The sequence below is a fragment of the Thalassophryne amazonica genome, chromosome 19 (assembly GCF_902500255.1).
Source record: "Thalassophryne amazonica chromosome 19, fThaAma1.1, whole genome shotgun sequence".
Lineage (NCBI taxonomy): Eukaryota > Metazoa > Chordata > Actinopteri > Batrachoidiformes > Batrachoididae > Thalassophryne > Thalassophryne amazonica.
Genome location: NC_047121.1, coordinates 59,545,801 through 59,572,846, shown reverse-complemented (window position 1 = coordinate 59,572,846; position 27,046 = coordinate 59,545,801). Strand labels below are relative to the sequence as shown.

Sequence of the window (27,046 nt, the reverse complement as noted above, 5' to 3'; positions counted from 1 at the left end):
TCCATCTTGTTTATGTCTGCTTTGTGTTTCCATTCACTCACACTCTTGCCGCCAGCTCATATGTCTTTGTCTATTACATCACTCCACTCTGTGTTCCCCTTCCTTCACTATCTTTCACAGTGCTTACTCTTTGTCCACTAGCCACACCCCCTTTCTAGAATCTTCCCTCCACACATGCACCTTGTTACCTAATCAGTCTATACATGCACTTCGTTTACTCCACCTGTTATTTAAGCCTCCACAAACTCACAGTTCACTGCTAGATTGTTGTCTTTGTACACTTTCCAGCACCCACAGTCCTGTTTTTGTCTTGCCGTGTACTGAACTTTGCTCTGTTACCTCAACCATGCCTGTTGCCTCATCCCAGATGTCATCGTGCCTCTGACCCCTGCTTGTTTTTGATTGCGCCTCAGCCTGATCCTGTTTGTACCTCTGCCACGCTGTCTGACCAAATGTGTACCGAACCTTTGCCAGAAATAAAGACCACGTTTTCTCTTACACCCAAGTCAAGTCTGGGAGTCTGTATTGCGGGTCCAGCCGCTCCTGGTGACGGGCTCCCGCCCGTCCTGACACAGGGGCTCATGGACCATCTTTCTGAGGGTGACCTATCTGAGCCACTGCAGTCCAGTGGCGCTCTCTTAATGCCCCCTGGCAACACCCATGATAAAAAGTACATTAATGCCAACATTTTTTCTTATGCATAATGCAAGTGATAATCAAATAAAAATATTGTATTTTTATCCATCCCGCTGGACTGTTTTCCTGAGAGTTAAACTCTCATCTGTATGCTAACCGCATTAGCATTGTTAGCAGCTGTGGGTATCTTCACCCGTTAGTCGCACTTAATGCATGATTAATGGAAAAAAAAACACAGCTCATAACTTTTAATGTCCACAACAAAGTAAACCGTTGTAATATAAAATGTTGTAATATAAAAAATATGGTTTAACAAACATCTAACCCCCCCCCCCCCCAAATAACCCTTCTTCGTTCGAGATTATTGTCGGCTTGCAAACAAACACGGCACAGAAGAGTACACAAGGCTACCTGGGTATCACTAATGGTCTGCATTTATATAGCGCTTTTCCATCTACATCAGATGCTCAAAGCGCTTTACAATAATGGCTCACATTCACCACAATGTGAGCCATTATTGTAAAGCCTCAAGTCATATCTGCATGACCAAGAAATTCAGGAGGTCCCTACAAGATGTAAGGGTAAGAAGACAAGCAGACATTGCATCTGATCACCAGGTTACCAGGCTGAAGATGAAGTTGAAAAAGAACTGGATGAAACCAACTATAGAAAGGCAGAAGTACAACCTCAGCCTACTGAAAGACCCAGTGAGATTGGAAAAGATTTCAAGCTGTCCCTCATCAACAGATACCAATAAGTGCTACAAGAACTACTTGAGGAAGATGCTGATCTGGAGACCCACTGGCAAAAAGTGAAAGAGACACATCAACTAGGCAGGAAATAGTGGGTTCCAAGAGACACCAACAAAAGGAATGGATATCGACAGACACAGCGCAAAATACACGAGAGAAAGCAGAAGAAAGCAGCAGTAGATGGCTGAACAAGGGCAGCAAAGACCAAAGCACAAGAAGACTTCACAAAAGTCAACAGAGAAGTGAAGATTAGCGCAAGAGCAGATAAGCGGAAGTATGAGGGGAGGTGATGGTCTAGTGGCTAAGGTGTTGGGCTTGAGTCCAGAAGATCATGGGTTCAAATCCCCACCTGACTGGAAAATCACTAAGGGCCCTTGGGAAAGGCCTTTAATCCCCTATTTCTCCCGGTGTGTAGTGAGTGCCTTGTATGGCAGTACCCTGACATCGGGGTGAATGTGAGGCATAATTGTAAAGCGCTTTGAGCATCTGATTCAAATGGAAAAGCGCTATATAAATGCAGTCCATTTACCATTTTTATGATGACAGCCTGGCAGAAGAAGCAGAGGAAGCAGCAGCCAGTAATAACATGAAGCAGCTATACAACACCACCAACAAACTGTCAGGAAAGTACAGCAGACCCGAGCGACCAATCAAGGACAAGGAAGGGAACACTGTCCAGAGAACAGAGCAACAGCTGAACAGATGGACAGAGCACTTTGAAGAGCTTTTGAACAGACCTGTCCCTCCAAATCCCCCTGAAATCGAGCCAGGCAACAGAGATCTAGACATCAACTGTGGGCAGCCAACACGAGGAGATCAGGAATGCCATCAAACTACTGAAGAACAGCAAGGCGGCAAAACTAGATAACATCCCTGCAGAAGCACTCAAGCTAGACCTGGAAACAACTGTAGAGACGCTTTACCCTCTTTTTGTGAAGATCTGGGTAGAAGAAGTACCAACAGACTGGAAGGAGGGCTACCTCATCAAACTACCCAAGAAAGCAGACCTCAGCAACTGTGCAAACTACACAGGAATAATGCTTCTGTCAGTGCCAGAAAAGCCAAGACCAGCAGACCGGCTTCCACCAGAACAGATCATGCATCGACCAGATTGCCATCCTACACATTATTGTTGAGCAGTCTTTAGAGTGGAATTCATTGCCGTATATTAACGTCATCGACTATGAGAAGGCGTTTGACAGTGTTGACCACGAAACCTTCTGGAAGCTGCTATGCCATTATGGAGTGCCAACTAAACTGGTCATCCTGATCAAGCACTCCTATGAAGGAATGACTTGCTGGGTGGTGGATGCTGGACAACTCACAGACTGCTTTGGGATGAAGACTGGAGTCAGACAAGGCTGCCTCCTGTCACCTTTTCTCTTCCTCCTGGTCACTGATTGGATCACGAAGAGGTCAACAGCACACGGAAGAAATGGAATCCAATGGACACTATGGGATCACCTTGAAGACCTGGACTTTGCTGATGACCTAACCCTGCTTTCACACAGCCACCAACAGATGCAGGACAAGACAGCAGAGCTGGAAGCTACCGCTTCACAAGTTGGTCTTAAGATCTGTGAGGGCAAACCAAGATCCTTAAGATCAACACAAAAAGTGAGGACCCAGTCACACTGCATGGACGTGAGCTGGAGGAAATAGAGACCTTTATATATCTGGGCAGCATCATTGACAAGCAGGGTGGAACAGACGCAGACGTCAGAGCAAGAATCAGCAAGGCAGGGGCAGCATACTTGCAGCTGAAGAACATATGGTGCTCCAAGATGGGATTGGCTTGCACAAAGATCAGGCTGTTCAACTCCAACTTAAGTCAGTGCTGCTGTACGGAGCTGAGACATGGAGGACAACAAAGACCTCTGCCAGGAAAGTACAGACTTTCATCAACAGCTGCCTGAGAATACTGCAGATCCACCGGCCCAACACCATCAGCAATTCAGACCTGTGGCAGCGTACCAACCAACTGCCAACCAAAGATAAGATCTGGCGCAGAAGATGGGGATGCATTGGACACACCCTGAGGAAACCAGCCAGTAACATCACCAGACAGGCGCTGGCATGGAACCCCCAGAGAAAACGAAAAAGAGGATGGCCAAGAAACACCTGGTGACGGGATCTTGAGGCAGACAGAAAGAAGATGGGACACTGCTGGAAACACCTGGAGAGGGCAGCCCAGGACCGAGCAATCTGGCACACTGTTGTCAGTGGCCTATGCTCAGGGAGAAGCGACGGGCAAAAAAAAATAAAAATTAAACCAACATGGCGCACTACCGCCACTAACTGTTCAAGCGTGGAACTGAATGAATGGATTCTGATGTATGTTATCAAAAATAACCCGGAAACGTTCACCACATTCGGGGGGGGGGGGGGGGGATTTGTGGGAATTTCCAGAAAACTGTCATCACCGAATAATCATGTGAAATGTGAAATGGACACAGAACAAACACAGAGGTAAAAAAAAAAAAATCAGACCACAGGGGTGACAACACGCAAGGACTCGAGAGGCAGGGACACTTGGACACAGAGGACAGAGAAACGAATCAGAGCTGTCACACATGAGATGAATAAACGAGACCGGGGGAATGACAGCTTACATACGCAACAGGGGACCACCCACACAACTGACTGACAGGGGAAGGACACAGTGAATGCACCAACCCACACAATAACACATAAACACACCCACATGACGCACACACAACACACAGCTGATGGTAAGTTGTCCAACATCGCACGCCTTCGTGCCAAGATAAAAGTCGTAAAGGTACTTATCCTCGAGTTGCTCTTTGCAAACCACACAGCATTGACATCACACACGGAAGATGGACACACATGCAAGGAGTTTGGATGGACCATCATTCTGAAGAAGATGAAGATTATGGCATAGGACACAGACTCTCCTCCCATGATTACCTGGAAGTTGTTGAAAACCTTTCCAATCTTGGGTCCACCATCTCCAGCTTGTTCTCTATTGATGTGGAGATAAATAGTCAGATTACAAAAGCAGCAGCAGTTATGTCCAGACTGAGCAAGAGAGTCTGGAATAACCCCAACCTCACTGATAAGACCAAAGTGCACATTTAGGCCTCTACAGCAACAAGACATGAACATGACATGAGGCACGAGAGGAAAATCAACAGCTTCCACCTGAGATGACTGCAGAGTATTGTTGCACATCCAGCAACAGTATAAAATAACCAACACTGAAGTACACTGAAGTGCACCACCAGGCACGGCATATTCTCCATCCATATTCTCCATTGACTTGGCCATATCAAGCGAATGGACACAGGCCGGATCCCCAAGGAAATACTATATAGCAAGCTCGCAAAAGGTGCAGGACTGCCACGTCTGTGATAGAGACATCTGTAAAAAGGACATGAAGGTGGCAAACATCAGTGGCAGTGACTGGGAGACCTGTGCTGGCGATCATTTAGCCTGGTGCCATACTGTCAAGAAAGGTGTTCAAGAAGCAGAGGAAGGAAGAAACAGCCTTTGCTGCAAAAAAAGTCAGGAGGAATGTGAGACAACTACAGCCTCAGCGAGCATCGCCATTCACCTGCACAACATGCAGCAGACACTGTTATTCCAGGACTGGGTTTGTCAGCACACTCCTGATGGTGCAGATAGACCAGCACCTCCAAGCTACACCATCACAGAAGATATAGTTCCCTCAAGTCCTTAAGACTTCCAACGGAAGCCTTAAGGACAAGTTGGAACATGCCCTGCTGTTAAACAATTTCTCAGATACTCACTCAACTGAAAGCCACGAAAAGCCGCCTGGATTTTACAAATGGTTATCAACACGGAGGTGTTTTTCCTGTGGCGGGCGCGCCGAGCCGGCTGCGAGCCGACGCACCAATCCGTCCGCACATCTTTCATTAAAAAAAATCTCCTTTAACAGTGGAATGTCCGGATAAACTGCTGATTCTGACCTCTTCTGAAAGTTCTCTCGAAAACCAGCTGAATTTCTCAAATGGTGTGCCTCACAGTTTTTGAAAAAATTTTGATCAAGCACAGCACCAGTCTCTCAGCAACTTCTCAGACAATGAAAATCCGACGAGGGGGTTGGACCACTCCTTCCACAAGGCGTGCTCACAGGCGAATGACGTCACCGACAGGCATGAAAAAACTCACGCATGCGCACGAGGGTTCAAGCTTGGCTGATGTAATCACACGTGATTCAAATCCATATAGTTTAAAAAAAAATAAAACTGTCGGTTTCTTTTCTAATAGACCTCGTACACACAAACCAAATTTCATAAATACATATCTACACAATCACACACATATATACATACATACACATGTATATACACATATATACATACACATACATACATACGCAGATATATACACATATACATACCTACATGTACATACATACATACGCACACACGATGACAATACCAAAAACAAAAAACACGCAAACTTTGTCAATGAACTCAAATTTACAAAATATAACCAGACAATACTGGCACACAACACACAAACCCGAAAGTAATAACAAATCAATAGACCTAAGTCTTCAACTATAGCATGCGATTTTGTTATTCTTGTAATGTCTTTTAAAGCCTACTAACATACCGAATACTTTAATGTTGTCGCAACAGTTGTTCCAGATGTTAACACCTTTGACAGATACACAATGACTTTTTGCAGTAGTTTGGATCCTTGATTTTTCAAACAATAAAATTCCTCTCAAATTATAACTGGAGTCCCTTAGTTTAAACAGATCCTGGACATGTTGTGGCAGCAGTTTATTTTTAACTTTATACATAATTTGTATTGTAAAGTAATGACCCAAGTCCCAGAATTTTAGAATATGCAAACAGGCAAACAATGGATTCATTGGCTCACAATGTGATTTGTTACAAATAATTCTTACAGCTTTCTTTTGCAACAAAAATATTGTATTAGTATTAGTCTATATGTATTTCCCCACACCTCAATACAGTAGGTCATGTATGGAACGAGCAATGAGTGATATAAAATAGTTAATGAGTGTTGGGAAATTAAATCTTGTGTTTTATGCAGAATTACAATGGCTTTTGACATTTTGGATTTAACAAAATTAATATGCATTCTCCAGCTCAGTTTATCATCAATAACCACGCCAAGAAATTTGTATCAGTTACAGTTTCAATTTCAATATCATTTAATAATAAATTTCTGCAGGAAATCCTGGACTTTTTTCCAAATATAATACACTTTGTCTTACCAAAGTGGAGCAATAATTTGTTTGAATCAAACCATTGTTTAAACTTCAGTAGTTCCTTCTCCATCATGTCCGAAGCCTGTTCCAAGTGATCCCCATGACAAAACACAGTCGTATCATCAACAAACAAAATACAACTGACAGACTTGGAAACCAAACATATGTCATTAATATACAGAACTGAACCCTGTGGCACCCCACAAGTAATTTTTATGAGTTCAGATTTTGCCCCGCCAATATGTACACACTGATATATTGTATAAATAGCTAACTATCCAATCATATGCCAATCTTCTGATACCATACCTCTGTAGTTTGTCCAATAGCACAATGTGGTCTATAGTATCAAATGCTTTCTGTAAAAAAAAAAAAACAACCCAACAGTATATTGCTTATTTTCAATTGCATTTGTAATCTGTTCAACAAAATCAATTACAGCCAGTGAAGTAGTGTTTTTTTTTTTCTAAAACCATATTGCTGTTCACTAAGTATGTGATGTTTAGTTATGAAATCATATAACCTCTTTAAAAATACCTTTTCCAAAATTTTGGAAAATTGTGGCAGGAAAGAGATTGGTCTATAATTTGAGAAGACGTGTTTGTCTCCAGATTTAAACAGCGGTATCACTTTAGCCAATTTCATTCTGAAAGGAAATTTCCCAGTCATTAGTGACAGGTTACAAATATATGTAAAGGGTCTAACAATACAATCACTAATATTTTTTTATCAAAGACATATCAAAACTATCACTATCAAATGATCTTTTCCCCTTGAAGTTACGAACAATATCAATTATTTCATATTCATCAGTTTCTTTAATGAACATTGAATCCTGAATTTTATTAATTGTTTTATAGTAATCCAAAGAATGCAGCCCAGAAGACACAACTGAATCAGCTAAATTTTTTACCCACATTTACAAAGTAATCATTAAAAAGATCTGCTATAGCTTTATTTTCTTTAACAACTGTACCAGTACTTGTGTAAAAAAGGGCAGGATATTCTTTAACACCTTTTCTCTTATGTATGACTTCATTTAAAATCTGGTTTACCCATTTGAAAAAAAAAAAAACACCTTGAATATTATAAATAATAATAATGATGGGTGGAGCTTAAGCCAACTGCTGTGCTACATCACTTTTCCATATATTTCAGATGCTCAATGCAATTTCAAATTACATCTCACATTCCCTCAAGCACTAATGTCCGGGTACTGCCGGGCAAGATGCCCAACATTTGGGATTAAGTCCTTACTCATAAAAACAACTTCAGTAATTTTCCTGCCTGACTGAGGCACCCCTGCCCCAGGTATTTTTTTGTTGTTTTAGCACTGAGAAATAAAACAAATGAACAAAAAAAATGTTTTGTTACGGTAAATCCATTTAAGAATTAATTAGATTCCATTGGGTGTACTCATTTTATCCGAACAGTTCTTCCTGTTCAACCCGATTGACTGCAGTATGATCTTTTTTGTTTTGTTTTGTTTTGCTTTTTCAAGATGAGCTGTCAAAGTATGTCCCACCCATTGTATACCTGTCAGAGATTTAATTACAGTGCTCACTTTTCTCTGAAAAACAGAGGACACAGAGGTGAGTTTAACCTACTGAGCATCTGTCTGCTTTTCTTTCTACTCATGTTAACTTTCAGCCCGTAATTAATATTCTGAAAGGAAATAAACAGTGAAATTGTATAATTTTACTATACATTTAGAACAGTGGTGGATATTTATTAACAGATTTTATGTGGTCATTACATAGTCTTAGTGAGGCTTTGTTATCCAGTCAAATGTATTTTATTAGTCACTGAAACAGAGATTACAGTGTTCCTGCAATTTAAGAAGATTTTTAATTTATTTATGAGACATGTATAAGATAATTATTAAAGCTGCTGTTAAACTTTTTAAAATATTTCACAATATATTTCACAATATTTGCAACTAAAATTAGATTTTTTTCTTCACTTTGAAGCAGCAGTGAAATATTTCAAAATATGTTTCCAGCAGCAAACGCTGTGTGACCAAAAAGATGTAAATTCCGTGTGATGCAGCAGCATTCTGACATTTACTTTCATTTATTCTGACGATTAATGTTATTAATTATTAAATTTTATTTATGTATGATATGGGCTAAATCTGTTGCATTATGTACTCCACAGTATTTTATTCATGTGTTTTAAATATTTTATCCAGTTTATTTCCATTTCCTAGACATACTACTGAATGTTACAATTACTATAACAAGCCAAATTTAATGCCAAAAAAACCCACAGTGAGAGGCAAGTAATAATTAAAAATATTTGCACAACCCTGCGATGGAGCATTCCCAACAGGTTGTTTTGAGATTCTGTCTCCTTGTCAAAATTGTAGTGCACGTTACAAGAAGTCATATGCAGTGGATAATCAATAGTCATTAAAAAAAAAAATCATTATTTTTCTTTGGACAAAACCAAGAGAAATGAGAAAAAAAAAATTAAAGTTGTATTTGCGCCCCCCCCCCCAACCTCCCCCATCCCCAAAATCCAAAGTTAAAGGTTGTTAAAATGTACAACCCCCTCCCGCCTTTTTTTTTTTTTACCAAGAAAAGTAAATCTCCAAATAAGTAAACAACACATTTAAAAAGAAAATTCAGAAGCTGTACATATACTGATTATACTCGTTTTCCTTTGCAGTATTTTTTTGTTTTTTGGACTAAATTCACAAATAAACAAAAGAAGATTTAAGGCGTGCTGAACACCAGTCCCACCATGGGTGGCCCAAGATCTTCAACACAAGTTCTTTTACTCTCATCAGTCTGGTTCGGTAAGTATCAAAGGGTGGGGAGGTAATAGAGATCCTCATCAGAGATCCAGTTTTAACACTAATGCATTTTTCATCTGGCATTTGCGTAAAAGAATGTCAGGCATGGTGCCTGGAAACAAAGGAGGAGTGGATGGAATTCTCAGTGTCTTGTTGTATTTGGAGGCTATTTTTGCCATTTTATAACAATTTATGTAGTGTGGTGCAGCATACAAGAAACAGCACTGTCATCAAGGAAAACACAATTGTAACTTTTTCATGATCATCCTTTGTTGCTTGGTAGCACAAGCAGTCCTCATGAACACCATACATGTGAAAATCCAACCCCAAATCAAAAAAGAAAAGTTATGACAGTATAGAAAATGCACGTAATAGAAAAACAAACCCCAACAGTGATTCTAACAATTATCTATTTCATTGCAGACCACATAGTGCAGCAGATAACAAGATTTAACAGATTTAGCAAGTGTAACCCCTGTATAGTAGAGAAGCTTGAATCTTCGACTGGACTGGGTTGCTTGATGCAAGGACGTTTTGCTTCTAATCGCAGAAGCTTCCTCATATAAAATTCTTGCTCTGGTTGTCTGACTTCTGTCTTGACTCTTGTAGAGAAGAATAAACAGAAGCCAAAAAAGCTGGAGTTTTAAACCTAAACAGAACCCTCCTACCGAGAGGCAGACTGCTATTGGCTAGTGACTAACAATTGCTCTAATTAGCACCTACTGTGCTCTAGTTAGCACCCTCCTAATGACAGGGCAGCTGTCCCTCCTAACAATAGGTTTGACGCCTCTCCTGATGACGTGAATGACTCATGACCATGAACAAAAGACTGAAACTGCTTTGACCTGAGTACCCCATTGTAAACAGGGGACAAAGCGTGTCTCAGACCCCCTCCCTGGTTAAGGCTGGGTTTCAATTGTTTCACATAGAATGCCTCCTTCACTCCTCTCTCAAACCATTTCTTCTCTCTGGCTAAGATTTGAACTTCCTTGTCCTCAAACGTGTGGTTAGTGTCTTTAAGGTGGAGATGAACTGCAGACTGAGGTCCACCAGCGCCCTCTCTGCGGTGTTGGTATAGCCTTTTGTGCAACGGTTGCTTAGTCTCACCTATGTAGTGTTCGTTACAGTTTTCCTGACATCTGATAGAATACACTACATTGTTCTGTTTGTAACTAGGGATAATGTCCTTAGGGTGAACTAATTTCTGTCTCAAGGTGTTAACAGGTTTAAAGTAAACTGGGATTTTGTGCTGTCTGAAGATCCTCTGTAGTTTTTCCCTACTCCTGCTAAATAAGGAAGAGACACTCTGTCTCCTGTCTGTCTGGTCTCTTTGTTCTTTGAGACTTCTGCACTTTATCCAGGGACCATTGTGGGTACACACATACTGGGCCTCATGTATCAAAGTTGCGTATGGCGATATTTGAGCGTATATCGGGTGTACGCCAAAACGCCTGCGCTACTTGGCATTTATCAATGTGGGCGTTGGCGTACGCTGCGCTGAAAATATACACCAGGTTGAGAGGTGGCGTAAATATACACCAAAATGAACCAGCGCTGGAATCCACATAAAAATGAAGATGATCAACATGATAAACAGTGCCATTATACAAATCAATGCATATGTTACATAAATAACACTTTCCTGATTATACTACATAATAATCAATACTAATCCCGCTTTTGCGGGATTGTTATGGAGCACGATCCGTGGCTACAGCGCTGACTGCAAAGACAGTGCTGCTCGCCTTTTTCTCCAGACTTCGAGCCTGGAGCCAGAGCAGCGCTGAGCTCAACTTTATGTGGTGTGATCGTTTTAGACTATGAAATTGATAATAACAACTGTAGTTTCGTCATTCCCTTAATTCGCCCGTGCTGCAACCAGGTTTTGTCATCTCCATTCGGTTGTCACAATAAAATAAATACAGAAATACATTTAAAAAATAAAGAAATCTGACAGATTAGGCGTGTCTTATTAATTGAGCGAGCAAATATCCACATGTCAAGAATTATTGACATGTGAAAAGAGAATACAGTGGTCCCTCGCTATAACGCTGTTCACCTGTCGTGGCCTCGTAGTCTCCTAGAGTATTTAGTCCAATTTTGCATGCCTTTTTTTTTTTTACAGTGTTCTGTGTTCTGCGTATCTGTTTATAAGAATCTTGTCGCCCAGAAGAAAAAAGAGCGCCACCAGCTACTCATAACTGTTTTTGTCACTCGGAAACAAACACCTGCAGCGAGATGTGAGTGGGAAAAGGCGCGTCGTCAGGACGCAGAGGAGCAATCTGTGACATACTGGTCAGTCGCTATTAATAATTTCTTATGTGTCCGACCTCGTTCGTTGATCGTTAAAATTAATTCGTTAGTTCTAAATGCCATCATAATTATTTATAGGAAAACCTTCTATTTTTATTTCTCAAACAAATGTTTGGGCCTGAAACAGTTTGGTATTATTTTCCTACTAAGGTTTGAACTTTGAGAGTTTTTACACATGAGAGAAAAGTGAGAAAATGTTCATGCCTGATTGAGAAAGTGTATAAACTGTGTAGTGAGGGGTTTTACAGCTTTTAAACGTCTATAATAATTGTAAAAAATAACGCTAACGTCGCGGTTTCGCGCATTTTGGGCTATTTTTTAGAACGGAACTCCAGCGATTAATGAGGGACCACTGTAACACTTTATTGATTATATACTACAAAGCAATTGATACAACGGCCGCTTTTGACGCCCTATTGGCACGCGTCGTGATTGGTGAAGTTCTTTTTCATTGCCTTTTTCCTGGCTTCCATGTCGTAAAATGAGGGTGTGTCTGAAGCGGAGTCTGAATATTTATGGGCGTGTTTATTATAATTACGATCGTTTCCACCCGCCGCATTTATCAAGATCACATCAGGCGTGTGAGGGCTTTCCGGACATGTTGTTGTTCTTTAGCCCTTCCCTCTGTAGTTGTTGGCACCTTGTACAAGAACAAGTGCAGTGAAAATGGTGAGTACAGTCTTGGAGGTTAGCTGAGTGGAGACCCGGCCAGTGTTGCGGTGGGAACCGGTGGTCGCAGCCCAAGTGGATCTGCTGTGCTGGTGGAGTTCCAAGGTGTGGAATGGTGCGAGGTCCGTGGTCCAGGTGGCCCCAGTGGAGCTGATGGAGAGTGGTGTCACAGGTCGTGAACACTGAGTTTCTGGTGCCGAATATATATATATATATACTCAACAAAAATATAAATGCAACACTTTTGGTTTTGCTCCCATTTTGTATGAGATGAACTCAAAGATCTAAAACTTTTTCCACATACACAATATCACCATTTCCCTTAAATATTGTTCACAAACCAGTCTAAATCTGTGATAGTGAGCACTTCTCCTTTGCTGAGATAATCCATCCCACCTCACAGGTGTGCCATATCAAGATGCTGATTAGACACCATGATTAGTGCACAGGTGTGCCTTAGACTGTCCACAATAAAAGGCCACTCTGAAAGGTGCAGTTTTATCACACAGCACAATGCCACAGATGTCGCAAGATTTGAGGGAGCGTGCAATTGGCATGCTGACAGCAGGAATGTCAACCAGAGCTGTTGCTCGTGTATTGAATGTTCATGACTCTACCATAAGCCGTCTCCACAGGCATTTCAGAGAATTTCGCAGTACATCCAACCAGCCTCACAACCACAGATCACATGTAACCACACCAGCCCAGGACCTCCACATCCAGCATGTTCACTCGGACAGCTGCTGAAACAATCGGTTTGCATAACCAAAGAATTTCTGCACAAACTGTCAGAAACCGTCTCAGGGAAGCTCATCTGCATGCTCGTCATCCTCATTAGGGTCTCGACCTCACTCCAGTTCGTCGTCGTAACCGACTTGAGTGGGCAAATGCTCACATTCGCTGGCATTTGGCACGTTGGAGAGGTGTTCTCTTCACGGATGATGCCAAGGAGATGTGTTGCACTGCATGAGGCAAATGGTGGTCACACCAGATACTGACTGGTATCCCACCCATGAAACAAAACTGCACCTTTCAGAGTGGCCTTTTATTGTGGACAGTCTAAGGCACACCTGTGCACTAATCATGGTGTCTAATCAGCATCTTGGTATGGCACACCTGTGAGGTGGGATGGATTATCTCAGCAAAGGAGAAGTGCTCACTATCACAGATTTAGACTGGTTTGTGAACAATATTTGAGGGAAATGGTGATATTGTGTATGTGGAAAAAGTTTTAGATCTTTGAGTTCATCTCATACAAAATGGGAGCAAAACCAAAAGTGTTGCATTTATATTTTTGTTGAGTGTATATATATATATATATATATATATATATATAAAATATACCATGAACGATAGTCACATTTTGTGAGACCTGCGTTCAAGTTTTGGGAGCTATTTTTTCACTATTCACATTTTGCAATTAATGGTTTATGGATAATTCACGATTTGCAGCTGAGTCACGTTTTGGGGGTTAACACAGGTGATTCCCCATTCTGTCAATGCTTGATAAGAATTGCTCGCTATTCAAAGTTGTAATCTGCACTGATATTATTATCAAAGCTACAAGACAACTATCCCAACACATATTAACACAAAACAATACTTTTCTTGTGTTCCCTTAGTGTTGACATCAACTGGGATTTCTGCAACTGTAAGTCTGTTTGATTGTACTACAACAGTATGTTCTATGTAATAATAATAATAATAATAATAATAATAATAAATATTTGTATCAATTTTTATTTCAGACAAATACAACATCAGGTAAGCAAAGACTTTCTCTGCAAAATGTGTCAGTATGATAAAATATGAGAATTGTCATGCATAAGAATATAAAGTTAAGTGTATAATTTGAATAAAATTAATTCATATTTTAATATTTATAGGTCCGGGTTCAACTGAAAACAGGTCAGTATGCTAATTTTTTGAAGTTTGTTCTTTAAAGGACAAAGACAGCCATTTTGATGAGGCTAATGTATAAAATGAGTACACAGATTGATATCAACCATTTTCAAAAGGCATTCAACAGGATTAGTGAGGTCAAAAACACTATTTTGTATCTTTTCGGAGTACTACTGGGTTCACTTTATCCTCGTGTATTAAATTAACTTGTGGAAGCTTGAAAGTGTGGTAATAATAAATCAAAATTCTAAACATGCCTATTCTACATTGTAGTATTGTATCTGTAGTACAAACATCAGTGGACAGTGAAACACTGTAAATGACTCGGCAGCACAGCCATCTTCACTTCAAAGTTTTGTGAGGAAGGCAACTTTCTCCCACTACAACAGTTTGTGAACCAGAAATGACAATGGATATGACACAAATAATAAAGTTGCAAATTGTAAATTTGTAACATTCAAGCTTTCTGTATATTATAAAGTACAGAATATACGTGTTAAACGGTGTAGCAAATATAAAGGGGTGATATAAAACAAAATGTTTCCAAGGCTTCACACAAGCAGAAGGAGATGGTCTTTCAGGGTCGCCAACAATTGCTTGTATCTGGAGTTGTTCTGGTAAGATGAGCACAGGTAAACCAGACATGAATACTTTGGTTTCATCAAATAACATATAAAAAAAGATCAGATGGCTTTATCAATTAGACAGTTGTAAAAGGATCTGATAGTTTTAGCAAATACAAGGCCATTTTGTGCGTCAGCCATTGTGAAAAGCAGTTCGGTTAAGATCGAATAGTTACAAGGACATTTTGGATCACACCGCTCAGACCGCTGCTCTCACTGGGCCGACATCTCTGCTATTTTGGAATTGTGGGATAGGTTGCGCCCACAGATTGAGCTTGCGGGACTACTTTCGTCACAATGCTCAGCATGCCGCTCTCATTGGAGCAACAACACACGGATCTCTTTCAGTGCAGCTTCTTGTTCTGAATTTAACACAAAGTTAACACCCAAGTCTTTCATCGCCAACTGTAAATGGTAATCAAACCATTCCAATCATATCTTTCTGAACTCTTCCGCATCAAACTCCATCGTGTCAATGCAATGTGCTTGAGCATTAACAGGTGAAGTTGCTTGTAAACTTTACGTTTCTTAAATATTTATTATGGCCACTCTGAAACCTTCAGTTATCGTTACAATTTTATCACTGGTAAATTTTAGAATTAATTTAGATGAGATATGCTCATTATCTCACAGGAATATATCACAATTATTTGGGAACTACTTTTTGCGCAGGAATACATCAAACACCTCAGCCATGGGCGCGTACTAACACAGAATACCCAGAAACTGGCTGGAAGTTCGGCCAAAAGGAGAGCGTCCACTTTTAGCTAGTGGCGCTTGTGACTGTGATTTTAGATGTGCGTCAGCTATTTTGTGATGTGCATCACCGAACACTCTTACAAGGATAGAAATGGGTAATATGATTTCAATGTAATTGTTTATAAGGTGTCACCCAAGCGGATGGAGACAGCCTAAAAACGCCACACCAACAGATTGAACCGGTGTTCCGTCGAGATGAGGTGAACGTCGATGTGGTGCATCGCGCATGCGCAGTACGCTCTACCCCGGACTTGAAAGACGTCACCCGTCGAGATGAGGTGCCTCGCGCAACTACAGATGGGGAGATGATGTAATTTGCTCGACGTGCAACTGCGCATGCGCATTTTGTTTTTGTTTGTTTTTTCCGTAAAAGTTTTTTTAAATTTATTAATTGTATTCAGTGTATTTATAGCCTAGTAAGTAAAACATTTTCTGTATTTTACGTTAGGAGCATAAATGTATGTATATGTATATTTTGCCTGTCAAAATAAGCTAACTCCAGGTTAAAAATACTTATCGTTTTATAGTGAGTAGATTTTATACATTCCTACGTTCGGATAAACAATTTATACATTTACTTGCCCATCAAAATAAGCGAACTTTGTCATGTAATTTTTTCAGTGCACACATGCAGTTACGCGACGCACCTCATCTCGACGGAACAATCACGGACTTCATTCACTCATATTAAATCTATAACAACATCGTCCACTAGGTGGATACGAGCGCGCAAGATGGTTGTCGCTATTTGTCGTCTGTTCTGCCGCCTGTGATGATGATTCTATGGCAACCAAAAAAAAAAAAAAAAAAAAAAAAATTCCATGGCAACCACAAGCATAGCGAACCCAACAGGACTCAGGAGAGGTGGTGAAAAGTGGTTTTAAAATAAAAAAATCTGGTTGTATGCTTTGAAAATGGATGCTAGTGATATAGCATGTATGGTAATTCTATTTAATGGGCTCAAACGTGAATCCAACCCTTTTAAATTATACTGAATATAACTGTTTATTGTTTCACCATTTTATTTCCTCAAATAAGCAATATTATCACTCCAAATAGTGCCATCCAGGGAAACTGCTCTGCAGTAAATATACAAGATGTCACGTCCAAGGTAAGTGTTTAACAATTCCTGTTAGAATGGAATAACCACTAAAATATGTTGGTTAATGGCTCCCTCTAGTGTTCAGAGCACACAGTCCCTGCAATGGTACAGTGGTGTCGTCTTATTTTGTTTTATGTTTTTTGGTAGATATCCACCTCAGTGGACTCACTCACTGGCCATTTATCCTGTAAAAGGGGCATAAATGGAATCTTACCAAAGGACAAGATCAAGAAGTTGGAGCAAAATCTCAGATGGATAGTGGAATCCACGTTAAACATCTACTTTGACTTGGTAAACAATTTATTAATATTTTGTGATTTTTTTTTTTTTTTTTTTTTTTTTTTGGTAATGTTGCTTTCTGTATTCATATGAAAATCCAACACTTTTATGTTATTATATCAAGGACAAATGAAAGCAAATCTCTACAACTTGATTAATTAATTTTAAATAATACATTTAATTTAAAATATAAAAGCCAAAATGATGGGTTGCATAAGTACTGGAACGCTTTGGTACACAGTAAAATCACCAGTGTTAAATTAACACTGAGTGAACATATTGGGACTTTATTATTTACTATTATTTTATTTTATTTTATTTATTTTTATTAATTTTATTATTTTTTATTTATTGTTTATATTGTATTATTATTACATATTATATAATTTTATTTTCAATTATTATTTATTATTTTTATTATTATTATTATTATTCTTTTTGACTCTTCTTTTTTTTTTTAGATATTTAGATATACCTTAATATACACTAGTAGAGTTCTACTTTAGAATTGGAATATATTTTAGAAGACATACCTTACTGAATTTTCATATGGTCCCACTCTAGCCAGAATAGGACCATATGTACACTGGCAGTGTTAACTTAACACTGCCATTGTTAGTTTTACACTGGTGATTTTACTGTGTATAATACCTGTCAATAATCACTTTTATTGCCAGTCTTCTTCAGACAAGTTGGGGAATGAATACATAAACATTTCCAAGTTACTGAATATGTCTGGTACTTTATTAACATCAATTATGAAGAAAAACAAACTGTATGGCACTCTGTGGTAAGTCTGTATGGTAAATCTGGAGTAGATAGTTGACTGTGCAAGAAGGAGAGGTGTGAGGAAAGCCACCAAGACACCCAGATTGCCCAGAAGAAGTTATAGGCTTGTGTGGCTGTGATTGGAGAAATTATACATAGTGCATGTTTTGCATGTTGTATCCCCAGTTATACTGCTTCATGATGAAGTAGTATAGATGAAGATTTTCTTAAAAAGAAGACCTGAAAGCTCAGCTACAATTTGCCAGAAGGTACATCTCAGATGCAAGCCTAGATTTGATCTTTTGGTGAAAGAAAGTCCTCCTCTATACCGCTTCATCATGAAGCTGTATAATCATCTTGGCTTTTATATTTTTAAATAATTTCTATCATAAATGTATTTATAAATCAGAAATCATTACACATTATAAATCATTTATATATAAAGAAGTGCTCACCAATGCAGATTTAGACATTTGTGAAGAATATTTGAGAGAAATGGGTCTTTTGTGTACATGGAAAATGTTTTAGATCTTTGAGTTCAGCTCATGGTCGACTTGAGGTTTCTTCCTCAGTACCATCAGATGGAATTTTTCCTTACCACTGTCACCTGTGTGCTTGCTCTAGGGGTTGGTAAGGTTAGACCTTACTTGTGTGAAGCGCCTTGAGCCAGCTTGTTGTGATTTGGTGCTATATTAAAAAAAAAAGAAAACTTAATTAATTTAAATTTAATTTTTTTAGTGAATCACTGACAATTTGTGTGCGTGCATGCGTGTGTGTTGCCAGAGACCTCCAACAAAACCTGATGCTTGTTGGTTTTTTTATGACAGGGTGCCAATGAGTCTGGAGTTAATGTTCTGGATATATTTGGAGTTTTGGACAGTCTAAATCTGGGCAACGTAAGGGATGAACAGTTCATCAAACTATGGTCCTCGGTAAAGTTCATTCCACTTTTAACCTTCATCGACAGACCCTTCCTCAGCAGCCTGAGCAGTCAAAATTTCAGTTGCAGTTCCTTCCAAGAATTGTAAGTAACGCTTATAATGTTTCAGTGGCATAAACAGATAAAATCTGTTATTATATGGCTATGACGGTATGCGCACGCTGATTGGCTGATTTCCGGTCTGATATTTTCCCATATCATAGTGTTACCATGACAGTCGGTCTGGATCTCGTATCAGATTTGCAATTTTATTTACAATGTTCATGGTGTGAAATAAAACAAAACAAAAACCGAACAAAGAAAACGGAGGAATTAACAGCAAATGAGCTCGAAGTGGACATGCAAAATGAAGACCAACAAGATGAAAACAAAGCTCCGAACAGTCAAGAGCAGATTGGAAACTTCGTTACAAACCTGAATTAGCCTTGTTTGCTTGATCTGTATGGGAATATCAGACCTCTGTTTTTTTGGGCTGGACCTCACTAAAGCTCGGTCCGTACTGTCATCACTTTACTCTGATATTTTCTCATACAGACCTAGTTAATAATCCTTTATTATTACCACAGTAATAAATACATACTGTGCCTGCACTACTTCTTTGAGCATTTAGCATTAATGAGGTTAAAAGTAGTAACCCACTACATATTTTAACTCAAAGAGCATATGCTGTACCTCCCCCAACCCCAACAATCGTAGTGGCCAATTTTGAGATAAAAGTCAAATTTCAAATGTTGATAAGAATATTCATAGCATGCCATGTTTTCATTGTTCTTATACGAGGTCTGTCCGTAAAGTATAGGTCCTTTTTATTTTTTTCAAAAACTATATGGATTTCATTCATATGTTTTTACGTCAGACATGCTTGAACCCTTGTGCGCATGCGTGAGTTTTTCCACGCCTGTCGGTGACGTCATTCGCCTGTGAGCACTCCTAGTGGGAGGAGTCGTCCAGCCCCTCGTCGGAATTCCTTTGTCTGAGAAGTTGCTGAGAGACTGGCGCTTTGTTTGATCAAAATTTTTTCTAAACCTGTGAGACACATCGAAGTGGACATGGTTCGAAAAATTAAGCTGGTTTTCAGTGAAAATTTTAACAGCTGATGAGAGATTTTGAGGTGATTCTGTCGCTTTAAGGACTTTTCACGGTGCGAGACGTCGCGCAGCGCTCTCAGCCGCCGTCGTCAGCCTGTTTCAAGCTTAAAACCTCCACATTTCAGGCTCTGTTGATCCAGGACGTCGTGAGAGAACAGAGAAGTTTCAGAAGAAGTCGGTTTCAGCATTTTATCCGGATATTCCACTGTTAAAGGAGATTTTTTTAATGAAAGACGTGCGGGCGGATTGCAGCGTCGGCTCGCAGCCGCCGCGACGCTCCGTCACAGGAAAAACACCTCTGCTGGAAGCCTTAAGGACAAGTTGGAACATCTCCAGCTGATAAACAATTTCTCATATACTCACTCCACTGAAAGCCATCAAAAGCCAACTGGATTTTAACAAATGGTTATCAACACAGAGGTGTTTTTCCTGTGCCGCCGCACCGCGTCGGCTGCGTCCCGACGCGCGGCCTGTCCGCATGTCTTTCATTAAAAAAAATCTCCTTTAACAGTGGAATATCCGGATAAAATGCTGAAACCGACTTCTTCTGAAACGTCTCTGTTCTCTCACGACGTCCTGGATTAATAGAGCCTGAAATGTGGAGGTTTTAAGCTTGAAACAGGCTGATGACGCCGCCTGAGAGCACAGCGCGATGTCTCGCACCGTGAAAAGTCCTTAAAGCAACAGTGTCACCTCAAAATCTCTCATCAGCTGTTAAAATTTTCACTGAAAACCAGCTTAATTTTTCGAACCGTGTCCACTTCGATGTGTCTCACAGGTTTAGAAAAACTTTTGATCAAACAAAGCGCCAGTCTCTCAGCAACTTCTCAGACAAAGGAATTCCGACGAGGCGCTGGACGACTCCTCCCACAAGGAGTGCTCACAGGCGAATGACGTCACCGACAGGCGTGGAAAAACTCACGCATGCGCACGAGGGTTCAAGCATGTCTGACGTAAAAACATATGAATGAAATCCATATAGTTTTTGAAAAAAATAAAAAGGACCTATACTTTACGGACAGCCCTTGTATGTTTATCAGCATCACCATATTTATTGTTGAGTTTGAAAAAAAATAAAGACATTATGTTTTGAAGGATTAAAGCTATGAGTGAAGAACTGAAGACTTCTTCAAGAGTGGATGGAGAATTGATCTACAGCCATTTCATACGTGACTACTTAGGAAAGAATTTGCAAGGTAAAAATCCATTTGTTAAATTCAATGTCCAAAAAAATTTACTTGAACAGTTTAAAGTTACCACTCACACAGAAACTTTTGCAGAGTAAAATATACTCTGCCAGGACTACATTTGGTCCCAGTCCAAAAATATACTCTATAACATTGCTAAATCAGTTCTATCACAGTGTAAAATCAACTCTATCATTCTGTGAATGACACTTATTGGAGCTGAAAAACTTGATTTAACAAGACAGTAGAGCTGATTTCACTCTATAATAGAGTGTATTTAACTCTATGTGGACTGAGCCTAAATGTTATCCTGGCAGAGTATATTTTACTCTGCAAAATTTACTGTGTAGCAGGTAACACTTGAAACTGTATATGTTAATAATGAGTGATGGATGTCTGAAATAACAAATGGTTGTCTGTCACTAATAAGCAGAATATGAGATAAGATTATACAAAGTGAGGTTAATTGGCTTCTCAAATGGCACTAAGCATAACAAAGCCCATTTTAAAATTTGTAGTACCAGGGCAAAAATATAAGGGAGAACACACTCACCAGCTGATCATATGCTGATTAATGACGTTTGCCATTACAATAATTTTAACAAAAGTGATCTATACAATTTCAAAGACTGGAGTGTGATTGATAATAATACACTGATATTGTCATCCGATGACAAGTGACACTGTGTGTGTGTGTGTGTGTGTGTGTGTGTGTGTGTGTGTGTGTGTGTGTGTGTGTGTGTGTGTGTGTGTGTGTGTGTGTATTCATTGACATACATTATTATATGGTATGGGATTTTGCCAACTTCTGATTGGCCCATTAGCCACTTCTGAGCTGTACCACATGCCGAGTTGACCGCTGGTGGAGCTGAGTAGACTGCGCATGCAAAACGAGTACGCCTCAGCTAATCGAGCGACGCCTTCTATCGATAACGACCAATCAGATAACGCGATACAGTTTGTTGACAAGATGGCAGAAGACAGGTTTGCGTCTGTTAGCGATGCTGACTTAAAACGAATTTTACACGAAAAAGATGCGAAGAACCCTGCAGAAATATACAGTCAGCAGCCAACCTGTTTCGCAAGTACGTCACTGAAAAGGGACATGTGCCCAACTTTGAAACTTATGGCAGACGGATGCTTGACGGAGTACTCGGTCAATTTTATGCGGAAGCTAGACAGGCGAATGGCGAACTTTATAAGAAAACAAGCCTGATGACTCTAAGTCACGGACTTAATAGGCATCTCCAGTCGATCGATGGGATGTCAGTTGGTGCAGTATGACAGTAATAATAAAGAGTTGAGACTTGAGATTGATTTTTCAGTTTTAGTATGTTTGACAAACTCACAATTTTCTTGTTTGCCATATAATACAGCAGTTATAGACTTTTGATTTCCGTGTACCCGTCAGGATGGGATTCACCGAGGCCTCGGTGAACCCCATCCTGACCAAGTCTGCATAATCACGGGTACACCGAAATCAAAAGTCTATAATTGTATACTATCCCACTGACATAGTGGGAGAGAAAAGAGAGACAAGTGCAGTGTTTAAACTGGAGTAACATAAATTACTTTCTTCACATGTAATGGATTTCCACTGTTCTTTTGAGGATTAAAGTTAATGAGCTGAGAGTGAGCAAGAATCTTTTGAGATACATTGTACTATACTGTCATGATTCACAGAGAAGGTGGTAGGGTGCAAAATGCAGACTCACAGTCAGGTGGTGGAATAAAAAGAGGCTTTATTGATGATTCAGGCTGGTGGTTTGGTACACAGAATAGCAGTCAGCGTTGCAGAGGTACAGGCAGGTGATAAGCAGAGGAGTCGTCAAAACCAGACGGGGTTCAAGAGCACAGCAAAACAGTGCAACAAGGGTGAAGACAAAAATCCAGATTCAGAAAACTAAGCGAGGTCGGGCACAGCGTGGAAACAAGAGACTGTGACAAGAAGAGTGAGGACGAAGATAACAATATCAACGAATGAGCACAGACGACAAAACACACAGGGCTTAAATACACAGTGGCTAATTAGGATGTGATGTGAAGCAGAGATGAGGGACAACAGTGAGACAAGAGAATGCTGTGACAAGTGGGTGATGAGATGACAAACAAAACGGGGCGTGGCCAACAGACAAGAGGATGTACTGGTGAAGAGCAAAAGACTGAAGTGATCAGATGACATGACAGTGAAACTAGGTGTGAAAACATGAGAACCAAGATGAGAAGGGACAGACAAGAGAGTGCAGTGACAGCATGGACATGACAAAGAAACATAAACGAAGAATACGAAAATATCCAGACAGAGAAGAACAAAAAAAAACAAAAAAAAAAAACAAAGGCTGCATTGAAACTAAACAAAACTGGTAAACTTGACAAATAAAACGAGTGACACAAGCAATCATGAAACAATCAAAAACAGTGTATCAAAACTAAACTAAACAAGAATGGCACTCACATGTGGCTGAAGTGTGATGAACAGAAAACAACAAGCTGTGACAAAATCAGTCATGAACAAAAATCAAAGACAGTGGATCAAAGACTAAAGTAAACATGAATGGAATTCAACATGTGGCAATAGTGAGTGGACAACAGAAACATCGAGCTGTGACAAAAGCAAAATAAACAGATGGTCAAAAAAGCAGAGAAAAAGAAATCAAGAAAGATAGACTGACACATAAAAGTCTCACAGCAATGTTGAATCAGCTCAAATTGCATGCCTTTTCAACAACAACAACAACAAAAAAAGAACAGGAGCAAGTGTCTTGAAAATACAATGTAAATTTCATTGCTAATAACTCACAGACATTGAAGTGGTGCATCTCAACAGTAATGTCATTTTCATAATAAACAGCATTTCTGTGCTGAACACTGGAAAAGAGCTTCTGCTAACTACAGTTCATGTCTGTTAAGGGAATGTGATAAAATCTTTTTTTTTTTTTTTTTGAACACCTCAGCTTGCAGGGCAGGGTTTCAGAATGATGCAGAATGGATTGAAGCAAACTTGGGTGCATTTATTGCATATGCGACCGTCCCAGATCTGAAGGCTTTCAACCTCTCCATAGTAAGCAACATGTTTCTGACTATCCTTTTTTTTTCAAAGACCATTTAATTTTACAGTTTACATTCTTAACCTCAGGTTTTTCTGTATAAACTAAAGGTGTAAATATTGAGTCTGTTTTTATAACATTAATATAACCAAATGTCCTGCTTTGTCAAAAAAAAAAAAAAACATTTTTTAATTGTTTAATTAAGTACGTAGGCCAGTGATGGTCACCCTGGTCCTCAAGAACTGAAAGGGCTGTTTTCAGTGTGTCCCTGCATTACCCACACTTGGTTAGCTCAGTCAAATGTGTTTAGCCAACATCTGATTTATCTCATTATTAAGGCAGCGACTCAACACAAGCACAAACCACAACCAAACTCATTTTGTTCCCACAGACGGAAGTTCTGGACCGTCTCACACCGCAGCAAAAGGCTGAGTTACTTGTGGATCCAGACACTGGTGCTTTGGAGAATGAGACCTTCATAAAGGTGGTGTGCAACACGTTCTTGGATTCCTCAGACACTGACCCGCTCAGTCAGTTCATCCAGGCCTTTTTCAGACAAATCCCCAGGAACGCTGACTGTCCATCATACACTGCCATGTAAGAAATGGAAATTTTCAAGTCTGCACATAAAAATGTTGTTTGTGTTTGTCATCGAACTCTGGTTCCTGACAAATCATCTCACTGTGTTGTTGTTTTTAGAGTCAATGGTCTTCAGCAGTGCTTCAAATTGAATCTTCCAGAGAGTGTGAAATCAAGCATAGGAAGCCTCCAAATGAAATTCCTACGTAAGTGATTAAAAAAATGCTTTCTGGCATTTTTATTGAATGAGGTATTTCTGTCAGAGCTGTATTCACTTGATACTTTATTTTGTCTGTCAAACAGGTTGTCGCATTACAGGTTCTCTGAGGGTAAGTTGCTTTTCTTTTGTATTTTATACATATTGAACATATTTACACTTGACAGTTGACAAGGTTAGAGTTTATTATTGAAACTTTAAGAGACAAAAAATTTTTGATCTGTGTCAAATATGCCACAAGTGTAATAATGATGATGTTTTTGTCTCCAGTGCAACAACACAGCAGTTAACGGTAAGTGTGTAAAAGTGGAGCGAGCTCCAGCATGATTGCAAAATGACACTGGAAAAGTGCAATTATGTGATGCATGAATATTGTCTTTTTACAGTGAGTCATATCTGTGCTGACGTCAGCGGGTAGGTGAATCACTGTTTGAAGTGCAGTGTTCTGGATTTCTTCCTTTTCCCCTTTAAGTAACACTGTTTTTCATACTATCGTTTTTTTAGGTCACAACAAATCCAATCTGGTGGCAACTTGACAGAAGCCCTGTGCAATATTTCCATCACTGCACACGCCTGTTCCTCAGTAAGATTGTTTTATTTCAGGTTTCAGTGTCTTCTGCTTTAATTACTTCCTGAGATGAATTGTCATGAACTCAGTCTTTATTTTTGTCTCATTTTAAGGCTACACATCTCACACCCAGCAACGTGGCGACACTGTTGAACTGTTCGCTGCAAAGCCAAATGACATACTCCCCAGAGGTCTGGAAGCTTTTCATCCGAGAAGCTTCTCCTGTGCTGGATGAGGCTCTTACCATGTACTCTGCTATGGTAAGTCCAAAACTGTCATTTCAGAAAAAAATTGGTGTTTTCACCTGTGAACTTGGTGCCCTATTAAATGAGACCCCCCCACCTCCCACCTGCCCAATTTAAGGCTTCCAACACCAGCAGTCAGTCCTTGACCCCCATCCTTGAGGCTGTTGGAGAGGTGATAATTGCCAACTTCAACCAGATGCAAGTGCAAGATGATGCCTTTGTCAAGAGATGGTTTGAGACAAACCTTCATCCATTTTTGGCTGCTTCATCACCCAACTTCCTGTTTTGTCTCAGCTCGACAAACTTCAGCTGCCAAACGTACCACACTGTGTAAGCAACCAGGTTACATATTTCTGAACTGTGGACATTGATGGCAGATTATCTTGGAGATATACATTTGATTATACACTTGTTGATTTGGCCTTCTCTCTTCAATGTTAGCATCCGGGCATTCAGCAGAGTCCAACCATCCATGAAGAGAGAGACACAGAAATCAGTCTTGACTCATTTCATCCAGCCGTTCCTTGTGAAAAATGACTCATCAGGTAAAGGCAGGCACTGTGTTTCAATTGATTAAAGTGGTGACGGCCTTTGGTCACAGTGGCTCATCCAAGTCTTTGTCTTTTTTTCTTCCCAGATCCTGGCTGTGTCTCAGCCAGCAGTGGTACTAAAGAGTGGCTCCAGGATAACTTTGGTAGCTTCTCTGAATTTGCAGATCTGCAGGATTTGCAAACCCTCAATCCAAATTTTTCTGTTGTACGTAACTGTACTGACCGCAGTCTTGTCTATTCAAATTAAAAATTCCACTTTTTTTTTTGTATTGATTGCTCTTTGATTTTGTCCATGCCCTTTTAGACTGACTCCATTTCACAGCTCCGTCCTTCTCAGTTGGCACAAGTTCTACAGAGCTCAGGGAACATCAATAATACAGACACAGTCAGGCTCGTATTTGACCGGCTCGAGCAGGGTGATGGCTTTGAAAATGTGGAGGTTTTGCTCACTGAACTCACAGAAAACGCACCGGTAAGCTTCCCTGTGACATTGGGGCAAGAAGAAAATTCCCATTCTTTAAAACAAGCAAAGTCAAATTATACATATGCATCTACTTCTATACATCAGTTACAGTGTTCTTATTGTATCAGATGATTGAGAACATTCCTTTTGCTCTTCAACTGCTTGCTAATGACTTCTGAACTACGTGCAACATGCAAACTGTGTAACGTGTATCTGATTTCATATTTTGTAATTGGACAGAATATTGTGATTGAGTCCAGTGCAAGAGATCTCGCAATGAATCTGACCTTTGACCTCATCGCGCCCCGTCTTCCAAGCTTCAGTGAAA

At 39.9% G+C, this 27,046-nt stretch overlaps 1 pseudogene; it reads left to right on the top strand.

Annotated features, from left to right (window-relative positions):
• Window positions 1-1,121: 1,121 nt before the first annotated feature.
• LOC117531938 lies at window positions 1,122-26,897 on the top strand (annotated as a pseudogene).
• Window positions 26,898-27,046: the final 149 nt, after the last annotated feature.